Genomic DNA, 17,158 nt, shown 5'->3' with positions numbered 1-17,158 from the left:
TCAGTCAGTTAAGCGTCTGCCTTTGGCTCAGGACATGATTCTGGGGTCCTGGGATCAAGCCCCTCATTGGGCTCCCTGCTTAGCAGGGAGCCTGCTTCTCCCTCTGCCGCTCCCCTTTCTTGTGCTCTCTCTCTCTCTCTCTGTCAAATAAATAAATAAAATCTTTTTAAAAAAGAAAAAATATTGAGAATTATAAACACTTTTGTAAAACATATAATCAATATTATGATGGTCTGGTGTTGGTCTGGAATGCATGGCTTATGGATGCTGGAAGAATGCTATCACCCAGTGAACTTTTCCCTGCTCTGCTTTTTCCTAAAGCTTTGTGGAACTCAAAAACATAGCACATGTTATATGTTTTGCCACTGTCTTTCTTTTTTACTTAGGACTATTTTTTATAAAGCGTATTTACATTTACTTAGTTTTCCACTTTGGGCTTTCCATTTATTTCAGCAAGTATTATTATTGCTCTGAACTTCTCACTAGACTGATAATATTGACCTAAGAAAGATCATAGCTTTTCTAACTCCTTCACTAATAAAACCTTCCTGTGTTTACTTATGCCCTCTGACTTGCCTGGGCATGAATTGCTCCGGGACTCTCAACCAAATTCTACCACTTGAGTATGAATTAAAGATAATAAAGTGGTTCAGGAGAATGCATGTAACTCAAGTGTGAACCTTCTGAGCTGACAAGTCGACTACAAAGTCCAGTTGCTTTTCCTTTATCTCTTCCTATGAATAAACTCATGGCAAGGGGAATTTGTTAATTTGTCCAGGAACTAAAGAATCTGTTAAAAAAGAAAAAAAACCTGCAAAAATCCAATGGTCCAAAGTTCAACTATCTAACATTTAGGTTTTGTTCATCCTGGCACTTATTAATATGCTACTCTGGCTTGATCTAAATATCTTACCCAGTGATTTTCAGATGACCTTTAAGGAGAGGATCTGTGTATGCTGAAAAATAATACCAGAATTTTTTTTTTTTACTTCTGTTCAAGCTTTGAATAAAATAAAAAAGAAAGAAAAATGCCTGACTTTGTAGAAGTGAAGTGTTTCATTGCAAGAAGCCTGCAGGTATGTGATCTACCCTGGTAAGAATTCTTGAACTGAGTCTGTGAATTGGATAGGCACACAGAAAAATAAGCTCAGGACTTACAAAGTCTCAAAAGACAGAAACCTAGGTTTCCCTTTATTCTTTTGGAAAGTAGATATGAAATTTGTTTGTAACAAGCAAAGGATACTTGTATTTTGCATGTAATATTTTGAAATAAAAACATAAATATTTATTCCATCCTTATAAAAAATTAAATATATACCAAAAACAAAAGCACATGGGAACTTTCTTCAGTCAGGTTTGTTCTGTTCAAGATAATCTATATCTAAAAGAGATTCTTTGGGACGCCTGGGTGGCTCAGTTGGTTAAGCGACTGCCTTCGGCTCAGGTCATGGTCCTGGAGTCCCGGGATCGAGTCCCGCATCGGGCTCCCTGCTCGGCGGGGAGTCTGCTTCTCCTTCTGACCCTCCTCCTTCTCATGCTCTCTCTCTCTCATTCTCTCTCTCTCAAATAAATAAATAAAATCTTTAAAAAAAATAAAAAAAAAATAAAAGAGATTCTTTAATCCTCCTTCTGCAATTGGAGAAACTGAACTGTTAGATTGTGCCTGGACACATGAGTTGTACAAGCAACACATCTCCTGAACTTTGTCAGATGCTAACGTCTAAGTCATTTGACCCAGACACCTGCTTCTTTCAAGTACTGACAGTATAACCCTATGTGTTATCTGTCTAAATTGCATACTTTTACCAAAGATAATTTAGAATTACAGTTGTAACTTCAAGGAATTTTGATATGTGTAACACTGTTCATTTGAATGAATTAGTGGTAAAAAAATATCACAAACATCCAGTGATGTTAATACACTTCATTTTTTGATTGGTATAATAAAGTTTCTAAAAGAAGTCCCTTCCTTAAAAGACTCTTATCCAAATCCCATAAAAATGTAAAAACTTTACATCTATTTCTCCTTTAAATGACTCCAGATCACGACTTGAAACTACTGCACTTTACCTCTCTCTTACTTGTTATCTGTCCTAAGCTATTCCACTGAATTCTGCTCCATTTTACCCAAGACAATACATAGAAGCCCTTAAATTAAAAAAAAAAAAATGCAAATATTCAGTATACTCAACTTCAAAAGATTTTTTGACGACAGATACCTGAAGACAGATGACAAAGTCAAAAGAGCAAAATACATTGGAAAAATATCTGTGCATGATAATGATAAGGTTTGGTCATAATGATATCATTTAAGGAGAGCTCCTGTTTCAATAAGGTAAAGTAAAATAGTTATCTATTGTTGTGTAGCAAATTACCCCAAAACTTAGTGGCTTAAAAAAAATGAGCTTCTCAGGACTTCTGTGGCTCAGAAATTCAGGAGCATTGAAGAATGTGGTTCTGGCTCAGGGTATCTCACTTGTTTACAGGCAGGATATTAATGGGATTGAATGATCTGCTTCCGACTGGCTCGCTCACATGGCTGTTGGGAAAAGGCTTCAGATCCTCACTGGCTGTTAGCAGGTGCCTCAGTTACCTGCTAATTGAACCTATCCATAGGCTACTTGACTATCCTCATGACATGACAGCAACTTCCCCAGAGTAAACAATCCCAGATAGAAGAAGCCCCAGACTTTTTTTTACCATAGTTTCTGAAGTCACACATCATGACTTCCACATTACTGCATTTGTCTGAAGTCAGTCATTAAGTTCAGTCATATTAAAAGGGAAATTAGACTTTGCCTTTTGATGCTAAGAACATCAAGAAAATTGTGGATTTGTTTTCAAACTACCACAACAATAGTTAATTCATAGTTCTGACAGGTAGCTATTGATATACCCCCGGCAATATAGAATAAAGAGAAGAACATATCCAGAACTCTCTGCCAATCCATTCCCATTGGTTTTGGTCCTCCTCCTCCTTGGTCTTTTACTCCATTGTCATTTCTCCAAGCTTTCTCAGTCCATAGAGGTTTCTAATGAGGTTCCTGCAGTTTTATATACATATAATTCCTTCTCTTTTTGGTGGCATCTCTAAGTCTGGGTTTAGGAATAGCTGCCAGAAATTCATGTTTATTAACTATCTTGTGTGCAATCACACTTATTTTTTTCTATTATAAATATACAAAGATAGTGATGCAGCACAAAATATTCTTCTTTGTAAACATTTATTTGTAAAATTTATCTTCTCTATTAACTCTCTAAATTTTGATTCTGTGCAATTTCCTTTAACAGAGTAGATATTAAATGAATATTTTTTTTTAAGCAAGGTCTATACCCAACATATGGCTTGAAGTCATGACACTGGGATCAAGAGTCACATGCTCTACTGACTAAACCAGCCAGGTGCCCTTCAGTGAATATTTCTTGACTAGTAATAATATTTCCTTAAAACAAATATAGTGTATGTTCCATCAACATTTTTTGAATGATAGTAATATTTATGCAACGACCAATTTATTTTTTTCCAGCCAAGGCTGAATACAATATTTTCAGTACATTGAATAATTAAAAGCACCTGGAACTTCTGAAACCCAAAGCCTAGAACTTTTGCTGAAATCTTAAAGCAGTAAAATATATAATGAGAAATACATAAGTTGAGAAGTATCCGGTGGTTGTGATGTGTTTGAAGAATATATTAATAGCTGTTCAAAATTGCGAGAGGTTTTTTTTTTTAATTTCTTTGTACTGTTAATATCTTAGTTGCAAGGAGTCAATGTTAGTAATAATACTTGAAATATCATATGTATCTTACTTTTCATTGTTTAAAGATGTCTCTCAATAATGGGTGTTTCCAGATCACTTGTTTTATATCTTAGCCTCTGCAGTGACTAATTTCAGCATATTCAAACTACAGCACAGCATTTCTCCAGCTTCTGTGGTTGGAAGAAAATTAAAATGGAATTTTATGGGTTCATTTCGTGTTTAAAACACATTTGATTTGAATACTCAGTAGGAAGCATATTTAGTATATCCTCTCTTATATCGCACATCCTCCAGGTTTTTGATATTACATCCAAATTGTGACACAACCATGTAATCCAATTGTCAGATTTTTTTGTAGTAAAGTTCATGAACTGAGTGTTAGTAAAGCATTTCCTTTCTAGTATACACTCAGGAAGTCTCCAAGAAGTATTCCAAAAGTCTGCTTGGTAGTAATATTTTATTGTCATTTTTAATGCCAAGTTCATGCACATTTTTTACTACATTGTGAAATTATATATTCCAGTTCAGTCAGAGGTTTAAACATTATATATTCCAGACTGTGATTCACACTGTGCTGCAAACAGCATTATGCCTACTGCAGCTGTCATAATGGAAGTATTATAAAGTGTTGTACAGATATAAAATGTAAACTTAAACTCTGCAAAATTCACAGAAATTAAGGACAAGCAAGGAGAAAGTTAATATTAAAAGTTTTGCTGTTAGTCTTTCTACATATATATTAGATACACTGATGTAAATTTATAGAGATTCTACCTACATTCATCAGTCTATTGCATGCTTCATTCACTCATTTACTGGATGGCAACCATAGACCAAATACTCTTAAATTCTGCACATACAACAGTGACTAGAACAGTCACATTCCTCCCCACATGCTGCTTATATGCTAGTGGAAGGAGCCAGACCTTAAATATGTAAACATGTAAATATATAACATGCCAAATAATGAAAAATTCTATGAAGGGTAGGTAATAAAACTGAGGAAGAGTGATAGGAATTTCTGGAGATGGGCTAGGGAGAGTCTTATTTTGTATAGGATCTTCAGGGAAGTTCTCTCATATGACGCTGTTCTTGAGCAGAGACCTGAAGAACTAAGGATATAAGCAGATATCTGTAGAAAAAATGTTCCAGGTAGAAGTCACATCAGGTTCTCCTTATGGTGGGAGCAGGTGTAGTGTCCTCGAAGACCAGTGTGGAAGCTATTGTTGTGGGGGCAGACTGTGAAAAGGGCAGGCAATGGAAGATGTTCACAGAAAGGTAGAATTGTGTATTATGAACGATTTTGTGGGCCATTTTGAGGTCATTGAATGTTTTTACAGATCTATATTATAGAAAAGTTTCAGATTTGCAGAATAATTGAAAAGATAATAGAGTTACCATATACGTAGCCCTCAGTTTCCACCCTTATAAATCTCTTACATTACTAGAGTATATTTATTATATTTATTGAACAGATATTGATACACTATCCAGTGTTTATTCAGATTTCCTTGGTTTTTTTTTTTTTGTTTGTTTTTTTTTACCTGATGTCCTTTTTGCTTATTTGTTTTAGGATTCCATCAGGATACCCCATTACATTCAGTTGCCATGTCTCCTTAGGCTCTTGTTATCTATGTCAATTTCTCAGACCTTTTTACAGTATTTTAAACTATAGTCACCGTGCAACACATTTGATCTCCTGAAATTGTTCATCTTATTACTGGAAGTTTGTACCCTTTGACCAATACGTCCTCGGACATCTCTCAGACATTTTCCATGATGGTAAAATTTTGATGCCTATTGGTCAGGTATTTTGTAGCATGAACCTCTATAGGTATTTGTCTGATATTTTTCTCATGAATAAACCACAGTTAACGTTTTGGGGGAAGAAGACCATAGAGGTAAAGTGTCCTTTTCATCACATCATTAAAGGGAGCATAATATTGACATGATTAATGACTGTTTATGTTGGCCTTGATTACCTGGCTAAGGTAGCGTTCCTGGTTTGTCCTCTGTAGAGTTACTTTTATCCCCTTCCTCTTTCCATACTGTAATCTGGAAGAAAATCATTATGTGCAACTTATGATCCCCCTCCTTGATGACCGAATCTACATAAATCACTTGGAATTCTTCTTTTTTTTTTTTTTTTTATTTTTTTTTTTATTTTTTTTATTTTTTTAAAGATTTTATTTATTTATTCATGAGAGACAGAGAGAGAGAGAGAGAGGCAGAGGGAGAAGCAGGCTCCCCGCGGAGCAGGGAGCCCGATGCGGGACTCGATCCCAGGACCCTGGGATCACGACCTGAGCCGAAGGCAGACGCTTAACCGACTGAGCCACCCAGGCGTCCCTGGAATTCTTCTGCATAGGAGATTTTTTCTTCTCTCTCATTTATGAATTTATTTATTTATAGAAAAAATCATTAGTATGGCTCATGATATGTATTTTATACTTTGAATCAAAGTCCAGTACTACCCTAATATATTTTCTTGCTCAAATTTTTTAGTATTGACCATTTGGTGTTCTTTCAGTTGGTTCTTAACACCCTTTTGATGTGCTTCCATCAGTGTTGGTATTTTTTGAAGTACTTTTGAGAACTTTGTTAATTTCTCACACTATAAGATGCTCCAGGTTCATCTTGTATTATTTGTAGGCCCGGTCCTAGAATCAGCCATTTATCCAAGGAGCTCTGGAAACAGGATCTGGATGCTAATTGTGCAAATTCTACTGAAGAGCCATTTCTTTTAGGTTCTTTCATCAAACACATCAAATATATGCGTATAAACTAACCTGTATATATTTATATAAAAATAAGTATATATGGAAAGAATGGGACTGGTTGGCTAAGCCCTGGAGGGTTCTGGTTCTGGCTTCAGAGAGTCCAGCTGGGGGTGGGGGTAGTGTGTTGAGGCTTAGAATCTGGAAGGAACCAGGAGTCCGGACGTGGGAGGGGTTGTTTCGCAGCCGCAGCCCCTCTTCCCAGAATATCTTGGCCATTTCCACTTGCCTTGCAGGCGCAGGGCGTTTCTCCGCGGAGCACGTGTTTCTGTTTATTTACACTAGTTTTAAGGAATTTGCTAGAATTTGGAATCGAGTGAGTTTTCTGATGTATTTGATCACACAACCCAGGAGTACTTGGAGAGAAAACTGGTTCCAGAGGAGCTGGACTGACCATAAGAATGAGTCCTGCGGATGCCCTTGATGATGAAAATACATTTAAAATCTTAGTTGCAACAGATATTCATCTGGGATTTATGGAGAAAGATGCAGTCAGAAGAAATGATACATTTGTAACATTGGATGAAATTTTAAGACTTGCCTAGGAAAACGAAGTGGATTTTATTTTGTTAGGTGGTGATCTTTTTCATGAAAATAAGCCCTCAAGAAAAACATTACATACCTGCCTTGAGTTATTAAGAAAATACTGCATGGGTGATCGTCCTGTACAGTTTGAAATTCTCAGCGATCAGTCAGTCAACTTTGGTTTTAGTAAGTTTTCGTGGGTGAACTACCAAGATGACAATCTCAACATTTCAATTCCAGTGTTTAGTGGTCATGGCAATCATGATGATCCCACAGGGGCAGATGCCCTCTGTGCCCTGGATATTTTAAGTTGTGCTGGATTTATAAATCACTTTGGATGTTCAGTGTCTGTGGAGAAGATAGACATTAGTCCAGTTTTGCTCCAAAAAGGAAGCACAAAAATTGCTCTATATGGCTTAGGTTCCATTCCAGATGAAAGTCTCTATTGAATGTTCATCAATAAAAAAGTAACAATGTTGAGACCAAAAGAAGATGAGAACTCTTGGTTTAACTTATTTGTGATTCATCAGAACAGGAGTAAACACGGAAGTACTAACTTCATTCCAGAACAATTTTTGGATGACTTCATTGATCTTGTTATCTGGGGCCATGAACATGAGTGTAAAATAGCTCCAACCAAAAATGAACAACAACTCTTTTATATATCACAACCTGGAAGTTCAGTGGTTACTTCTCTTTCCCCAGGAGAAGCGTAAAGAAACATGTTGGTTTGCTGCGTATAAATGGAAGGAAGATGAATATGCAGAAAATTCCTCTTCACACAGTGTGGCAGTTTTTCATGGAGGATATTGTTCTGGCTGATTATCCAGACATTTTTAACCCAGATAATCCTAAAGTAACCCAGGCCATACAGAGCTTCTGTTTGGAGAAGATTAAAGAAATGCTTGAAAATGCTGAATGAGAACGTCTGGGAAATTCTCGACAGCCAGAGAAGCCTCTTATACGACTGCAAGTGGACTATAATGGAGGTTTTGAGCCTTTCAGTGTTCTTCGCTTTAGCCGGAAATTTGTGGATCGGGTAGCTAATCCAAAAGATGTTACCCATTTTTTCAGACAGAAAGAACAAAAGAAAAACACGAGAGAAGAGATCAGCTTTGGGAAGCTCATCACAAAATCTTCAGAAGGAACAACCCTAAGAGTAGAAGACCTTGTAAAACAGTATTTTCAGACTGCAGAGAAGAATGTGCAGCTCTCACTTCTAACAGAAAGGGGAATGGGTTAAGCAGCACAAGAATTTGTGGACAAGGAAGAAAAAGACGCCATAGAGGAATTAGTGAAATACCAGTTGGAAAAAACACAGCGATTTCTTAAAGAGCGTCATATTGATGCCCTAGAAGATAAAATCGATGAAGAGGTACGTCGTTTCAGAGAAAGCAGACAAAAAAAACACTAATGAAGAAGATGATGAAGTTCGAGAGGCTATGACAAGGGCCAGAGCCCTCAGATCTCAGTCTGAGGACTCTGCTTCTGCCTTTAGTGCTGAGGACCTCATGAGTATAGATTTGGCAGAACAGATGGCTGAGGACTCTGATGAAGACATCACAGCAGCAGCCAGCAGAGGAGGAGGCCAAGGAAGAGGCTGCCGAGGAGGAAGAGGGCAGAACTCAGCCTGGAGAGGGGAGTCTCAGAGAGGAAGAGGCACTGGTCTAGAGACTTCTACTCGAAGCAGAAGTTCAAAGGCCACTATGTCAACACCTAGAAACATGTCTATTATAGATGCCTTTAAATCTGCAAGACAGCAGCCATCCCAAAATGTTGCTGCTAAGAATTATTCAGAGGTGATTGAGGTGGATGAGTCAGATGTGGAAGAAGACATTTTTCCTACCACTTCAAAAACAGAACAGAGGTGGTCGAGCACATCATCATCAAGCAAGAGCATGTCCCAGAGCCAAATAGCTAAAGGGGTAGATTTTGAATCAGATGAGGATGACGATGACGATCCTTTTATGAACATGAGTTCTTTAAGAAGAAACAGAAGATAATATATTTAATATAACTTTGAAGTTTTCAAGATTCAGGAAAAATCAAAACATTGCAAGCTAAGAGTTTGCAGTTGAAGATTTTTAAAGTATTGCTGTTAACTAAAGAATTTGAAAGAGACTTACTTAACAGGGAAATTTAATGTATAAGAATTTATGTTTTTGAGTATCATTTCCTGAACATGACTCCTTTGAGAAGCTTCCCAGCCCAAGAGTATACAGAATAACATTGGTTCTCCTTATTTTTTTAATCTAGTTGTTAACATTACCTGGGGCTGCTCTATAAAATCAATTCACTGTATATTTGTGGGTTCATTTCTGGGCTTACTATCCTGTTCTATTGGTCTATGTGTCTGTTTTTGTGCCAGTACCATACTATTTTGATTATCACAGCTCTGTAATATTACTTGGAGTGTGAAATTGCTTTGCTTTGCTTTTTCAAGATGTCTTTGGCTAATTGGGGTCTTTTGATTATAATTTTAGAATTGTTCTAATTCTGTGAAAAATGCTGTTGGTATTTTGATGGAGATTGCATTAAATGTGTAGATTGCTTTGGGGAGTATAGACCTTCTAATGATATTTATTCTTCAATCCATGAGCATAGAATATCTTCATTTTTTTGTGTGTTGTCTTCAATTTTTAGCACTGTTTTATAGTTTTCAGAGTATAGGTCTCTCACCTCTTTGGTTGGGTTTATTCCTAGATGTCTTATTGTTTTTGGTACAATTGTAAATGGGTTTGTTTTCTTAATTTCTCTTTCTGCTGCTTCATTATTGGTGTATAGAAATGCAACAGATTTCTGTATATCAATTTTGTATTCTGTGACTTTACCAAATTTATCAGTTCTAGAAGTATCTTGGTGGAGTATTTCGGTTTTCTATGGAGATTATCATGTCATCTGCAAATAGTGAAAGTTTGACTTCTTCCTTGCTGATTTGGATGCCTTCTATTTCTTTTTGTTTTCTGATTGCTGTGGTTAGTACTTCCAGTACTACATTGAATAGAGGTGGTGAGAGTAGACATCCTTGTCTTATTCCTGTCCTCAGTTTTTCCCCATTGAGGATGATGTTAGCTGTGTGTTTTTCATATATGTCCTTTATTAAGTTGAGGTATGGTCCCTCTAAACCTACTTTGTTGAGGGTTTTTATCATGAATGAATGTTGTATTTTGTCAAATGCTTTTTCCATGTCTATTGGAATGACCATATCCTTTCTCTTATTGATGTGATATCATGTTGATTGTTTTGCAGATTTTGAACCACACTTGCAACCCAGGAATAAATCCCACTTGATTGTGGTAAATGATTTTTTTAACATATTATTTGATTCAAGTTCCTTGTATTTTATTGAGGATTTTTTCATCTATGTTCATCAGGGATATTGGCCTGTAGTTGTCATTTTTAGTGTTCTTTAACTGGTTTTGGTACCAGAATGCTGGCCTCATTGGATGAATTTGGAAGTTTTTCTTCCTTTTCTATTTTTTGGAACAGTTTAAGAAGGAAAGGTATTAACTCTTCTTTAAATGTTTAGTAGAATTCACCTGTGAAGCCATCTGGTCCTGGACTTCTGTTTGTTGGGAGTTTCCTGATTACTGATTCAATTTTGCTGGTTATCAATCTTTTCAAATTTTCTATTTCTTCCTGTTTCTGTTTTGGTAGTTTATATGTCTCTAAGAATTTTTCCATTTCTTCTAGGTTTTCCAGTTTGTTGACATAGAGTTTTTCACAATATTCTCTTATAATTGTTTGTATTTCTGTGGTAGGGGTTGTTATTTCTCCTTCCTCATTTGTGATTTTATTTATTTGGGTCTTTTCTCTTTTTTTCCTAATTAGTCTGGCTAGAGTTTTATCAATTTTATTAATTGTTTCAAAGAACCATCTTCTGGTTTCACTGATCTCTTCTACTGTTTGTTTAGTTTCTAGATCATTTAGTTCTTCTCTAATCTTTATTATTTCCTTCCTTCTGCTGTTTTTAGGTTTTGTTTGTTGTTCTTTTTGTAAGTCCTATAGGTATAAGGTTAAGTTGTTTATTCAAGGTGGGTTTTTTTGTTTGTTTGTTTTGTTGTTGTTGTTGTTGTTTGCTTCTTGAGGTGGGTCTGTAGTGCTATATACTTCCCTCTTAGGACCCCTTTTGCTGCATTCCAGAAGTTTTGGGATGTTGTGTTTTCATTTTCATTTGTTTCCATGTACTTTTTTATTTCTTCCTTAATTTTCTGTTGACCCATTCACTTAACCTCCATGTATTTGTGGTCTTTTCAGATTTTTTCTTGTGGTTGACTTTTAGCTTCATAGCTTGTGGTCAGAAAAGTTGCATGGTATGACTTCAACCTTCTTGAATTTGTTGAGGCTGGTTTTATAGGCTAATATGTGATCTATTCTGGAGAATGTTCCATGAACACTTGAAAAGAATGTGTATTCTGCTGTTTTAAGATGGAACATTTGAATATATCTGTTCAATCCATCATTCCAGTGTGTCATTCAAAGCCATTGTTTTTTTGTTGAGTTTCTGTCTAGATGACCTGTCCATTAATATAAGTGGGGTGTTAAAGTCCCGTACTATTATATTATTATCGATTAGTTGCTTTATGTTTGTTTTTAACTGTTTTATGTATTTGGGTGCTCCCATGTTGGGTGCATAAATATTTAGAATTGTTATATCTTCTTAACTCTAACTTAGGTCTTACTGATGTCTCCAACTCTAATCCATTACCACCATAAGAACCATTGTAACCTCCTGCTCTTGCTTTTATGTGAATTCCTACTCCAACAGAGTAGGCTGCCTTTTACTATTTGTTATTTAGCTTCATTTTCCAACTCTAGTATATATATATAGAAATATCAGAATTGTTAACTATTACCTTCATGGGAATAATATAATTAGCTAGAGTACAGTAATTTTATAAAGTTCCTTTGCCTTTAAGATTACATATACCTCTCATTTCCAAAGTTATTTAATTCAGTTCCTTCTTCCACCCCACCCCCACCATCTCACTGAGTTTGTTACATACATTTGTAAATATAGTCACATCCTTTTGTCATAGTCTGAATTGCTTCTGGGGATCCCCCAACCTCCTAAATGATATATTTTCTTTAAATTGTATACATTAAGTTTCATTCTGTGCTGTGAGGTATAATTGGTTTTAACAAATATAATACCATGTTTCCAACATTATAATATCATACAGAATAGTTTCACTCCCCTACAAAAATCTGTTTTTCCCTCTTCACTCCTGTTCTTCTCCTTCCACATCCTAAGCCATCACTGATGTTTTTTACCCTTTGTATACTGTTGCCTTTTCCAGAGTATTAAATAATTGGAATCACCTATCAATATGCATTTTAGGTTTCTCCATGGTTTTTCCTTTTTTGTGTAGTTTATAGCTCATTTCCTTTTATTGCTGGATAATATTCCATTATATGGATATATCACTATTTGTTTATGCATTCGTCCATTGAAAGGTATTTTGATGTTTCCAGTTTTTGGCAGTTATGAGTAAAGCTGCTAAATATTTTCTTCTAGTTTCCTATGTGGAAATCTGAAGTTTTAAAACCAATTGGATAGGGGCACCTGTGTGGCTCAGTTGGTTAAGTGTATGACTCTAGATTTAGGCTCCAGTCATGATCTCATGGTAGTGGAATCAAGTTCCATGTTGGGTTCCATGCTTGGTGGTGAGTCTGCTTGAGATTCTCTCTCTCCTCTCCCTCTGCCCCTCCCCCCCACTCTCTGTCTCCCTCTCTCTTTCAAATAAACAAATAAATAAATCTTTAAAAATAAAAATCCAATTGCATAAATACCTAGTTGCAAGATTGGTGTGACTATGTTTATCTCTCTAACAAACTGCCAAAATGTCTCCCAAACTGGCTGAACAACTTTGCATTTTCATGAATGAAATGAATGAAAGCAATGAATAAAAGTTCCTGGTGCTACTCTATCTCACCAGCATTTGGTATTGCCAGTTTTTATGGATTTTAGTCATTCAAATATGTATCTTGGTATCTCATTGTCATTTTAATTTGTGATTCCTTAATGACAAATGATGGTTAATATCTCTTTATATAGTTATTTGTCATCTGTATATATATATATATATATATATATTTTTTTTTTTTTTTTAAGATTTTATTTATTTATTTGACAGAGAGAGAGAGAGAGAGGGAACACAAGCAGGGGGAGTGGGAAAGGGAGAAGCAGGCTTCCTGCCGAGCCGGGAGCCCGATGTGGGACTCGATCCCGGGACTCCAGGATCATGACCTGAGCCGAAGGCAGTCGCTTAACCAACTGAGCCACCCAGGCGCCCCAATATATATATATATTTTTGATGTGGCATTTGTTCAGATATTTTGCCCATTTTTTAATCAGGTTGTTTGTTTTCTAAATGTTGAGTTTTAAATACTCAGTATATTTTAGATACAATCCTTTATCAGATAGATGTTATCCAAATATATTCTCTGTGGCTTATCATTTGACTCACTTAACTGTCTTTCACAAAGCAATTTTTTACTGTGAATACAGTCCAATTTATCACTTTTTTTTCCTGAGTTATGCTTTTGGTGTTGTATTTAAAAACACATTGTGAAACACAAAGCCACATAGATTTTCTCCTCTGTTTTCTTCTAGTAATTTTATAATGCTATTTTTTTCTACTTAGGGGCATGATCCTTTGTGAGTTACCTTTTGTGAAAGGTCTTAAGTCTGTGCCTCAATTCATTTATTTTTTATATGAATTGCTAATTTTTCTGGAACTATTTTTGTAAAAACTATTGTTTCTCTCTTGAATTGTCTTTGTTCCCCTTTTGATGATGAGTTGCCTGTATTTTTGTGGTTTATTTCTACAGTGTTCTGCACTGCACTGTTGTAAATGGTATTTTTAAATGTCAAATTTCAAATATTTATTGCTAGTATAAAGTCATACAAATGAATTTTGTGTAGTGACCTGTTATCCCATGACCTTGATAAATGTATTTTTAGTTCTAGGGTTTTTTTTTTTTTTTTGGTAGATTTTTTTTTTTTAAAGATTTTATTTATTTATTTGACGAGAGAGACAGGAAAGAGGGAACACAAGCAGGGGGAGTGGGAGAGGGAGAAGCAGACTTCCTGCAGAGCAGGGAGCCCAATGAGGGGCTTGATCCCAGGACCCTGGGATCATGACCTGAGCCGAAGGCAGACGCTTAACGACTGAGCCACCCAGGTGCCCCTTTTTTGGTAGATTTTTAAAGGATTTTCTACACATACAGTCATGTTGTTTGTGAATGGACAATTTTATTTCCTTCTTTTAATTAGTATTGCTTTTATTTTACTTGTCTTATTGCACTAGCTAAGTCATCCAGTACAATGTTGAACAGAAGTAGTGAGAGAGGACATTTTCACCTTGTATTGATATTGGGAAGATGGCATTCAGTCTCTCACCATTAAGTATGATATCAGCAATATGTTTTTCACAGATGTTATTTATTAAGTTAAAGATGTTCCCTTATAGTCCTAGTTTCCTGAGAGATTTTTATCATGAATGTTTTTCTGTATCTATTAATATCATATGACTTTAAAAACTATTATTTTTATAAGGTGAACTACATTAATAAATTTTTGAATGTTGAATCAGCCTTGTGGTCATGATATATTTTCACTTTCATGTCACTAACTTCAATTTGCTCATATTTTGTTGAGGATTTTTGTGTCTTTGTTCATGTGACGTATGAGTCTGTGGTTTTCTTTTTTTGTTATACATGTGTCTGGTTTTGATTTGGGGGCAATACTAACTTTAGAAAATGAGTTGGAAAGGGTCTCCTTTTTTTTTTCTATTTTCTAGGAGAAATCATGTATAATTCATATAATTTCCTCCTTAAATATTTGGTAGAATACACAGGTGAAATCATCTAGACATTTGTTTCTTTTCCTTTTTTAAAAAAATGTTTTTTAACTACTAATTCAAGTTCTCTAATGGGCTATTCAAGTTACGTATATCTTCTTGAGTGAGTTGAGTAGTTTATGTTTTGAAGGAATTTGTCCATTTAATATAAGCTAGCAAGTTTATGGTTATCAAGATGCTTGTAGTATCCCCTTTTTAGCCTTGTGATGTTTCAGGATCAGTTACATCTCTTCTTACATTCCTAATATTGGTAATTTATGTCCTTTTTTCTTTGTTAACTCAACTAGAAGCTTATGAATTTATTTAGCCTTTCAAAGGACAAGATTTTAATTTCTTGGCTTGCTTAATGTTTTTTGTTTATTTGTTTGTTTCTGTTTTATGGTTTATTTATTTTTATTCTGATTATTTACAGTTTTGTTTTCTTCTGTTTAATTTATGTTTGGTTTGTTTATAAGGTTTTTTTTTCCTTTTTATTAATGGAAGCAAGGCTGAATCAACATTTGAACATCAATCAATTTGTATCACCATATTAAAAATAAAACTAAATGAGAAACACCAAGATAAAATTTTTAAAAGTACAATGACTCTAATGTTTCAGAGAATGCAAATAATAATATAGCTCTTATTCACTTTTACTTTTAATAGTCAACCAAAGATTCAAAGGTATCAAGAATATCAAAGTGTCCATTTTTTTTTAATAAAAAGAAACATCTATGTTTTATAGTTTAGAACAATTTTGGTTTCAAATGATTTGGTTTAGATTATTTATAAATATGAGACTTTTTATAAATTTATAAATACATGAGACTTCCAGTAGTATGAGAGACTAAGTATGATGATGGATCCTCTACTAATATAAATCTGATTAATTTATCATAAACTTATTAATTTCAAAAATGGAAATGTTAATCTATTACTAGAGTAACTAGAGAGAAAAGATAATTTCCAAAGATACAATATATTAATATTAATTTAAATTTCTACATCTGTGTAAAAGTTATTAATAATAAAAATTAAAATAGAAATAATATATACATATATAAGGATAAATTTAACAAAATATGTTTAAAACTTTAATGAATTAATAAAATTTTATTGAAAACTATTCAAAAATTCTGAAATAAATGGACAAATATGCCATTGTTATTAAATGGGAGCTTCATTGAATAAATATACAAATTATCTCCAAATGTTCAATAGCTTCATTATGTTTCTTTAAAAATCCCCAAGTTCCATGGAGATTTACAATGTGATTTCAAATTATCTCTGAAATAGCGATGCCATGAATAGCCAAAGGCTGAGATGGAAGGTCATGTGGCAGGATTTGGCCTATCAGATATCAAGAATTATTATAAGCCTATTGTAATTAAGACAGATCTGTAAAATAAATAAGCATAAATTTATGAAATTAGAAATCTTAATTTAGAAAGATGGCATTGCATATAAGATGAAAAGGATGTTGCCAGGGACAATTGTTTATCCACATGGAAACAAAAATTAAATGGGATTTCTAACTCCTTTCTATACATTAAAAATATATTGTCCAGGGTGCCTGGGTGGCTCAGTTGGCTAAGCAACTGCCTTCAGCTCAGGTCATGATCCTGGAGTCCCGGGATGGAGTCCCGCATCAGGGTCCCTGTTCTCCCTCTAACCCTTCCCCCTCTCATGTTCTCTCTCTCTCTCTCATTCTGTCTCTCAAATACATAAAATCTTTAAAATATATATATATATATATATATATTGTCCAGATGGATTAAAGATAACTATGGAAAACAAAATTTTAAAACTTTAAAGTTTGCATAGAATATCTTATAATAGCAGAGCAGAAAATGCCTTCTTAAATAAAACATTAAAAATGTAACTACAAAAGATAATTTTGAAAGATTCAATTACATTAAAATCAAGAACTTTTACTTTAAAAATAACTATTTATAAAAAGTGTATCTCCTTCAAATGAGGAGACATTTGAAACATATGTCATAGAAAGACATTAAGATTATCTATTTATCTATCATCATCATCATCATATATCTACCTCTTTATAAAGAATTCCTACAAATTTTTATGGGAAAATGCTTGAACCTCTCAAAAAAATGAATATAATATATGTATGGTAATTTATAGTTGAGGAAGCATGAGTGGATCATAGTGTTGATCTTCTATGGTAGAAACTGCCAACCATGGCTCCATTTCACCCCAGTGTCAATTCTCCCATTTGTACTTTTAGTG

At 34.6% G+C, this 17,158-nt stretch overlaps 1 pseudogene; it reads left to right on the top strand.

The window, feature by feature from the left end:
- The first annotated feature begins 6,869 nt into the window (after nt 1-6,869).
- Nucleotides 6,870-9,117, top strand: LOC116643494 (annotated as a pseudogene).
- The last annotated feature ends 8,041 nt before the right edge of the window (nt 9,118-17,158 follow it).

The sequence above is a fragment of the Phoca vitulina genome, unplaced genomic scaffold (genome assembly GCF_004348235.1).
Source record: "Phoca vitulina isolate PV1807 unplaced genomic scaffold, GSC_HSeal_1.0 scaffold26, whole genome shotgun sequence".
NCBI classification, from domain to species: Eukaryota; Metazoa; Chordata; class Mammalia; order Carnivora; family Phocidae; genus Phoca; species Phoca vitulina.
This window is presented reverse-complemented; position numbering and strand designations above follow the sequence as displayed.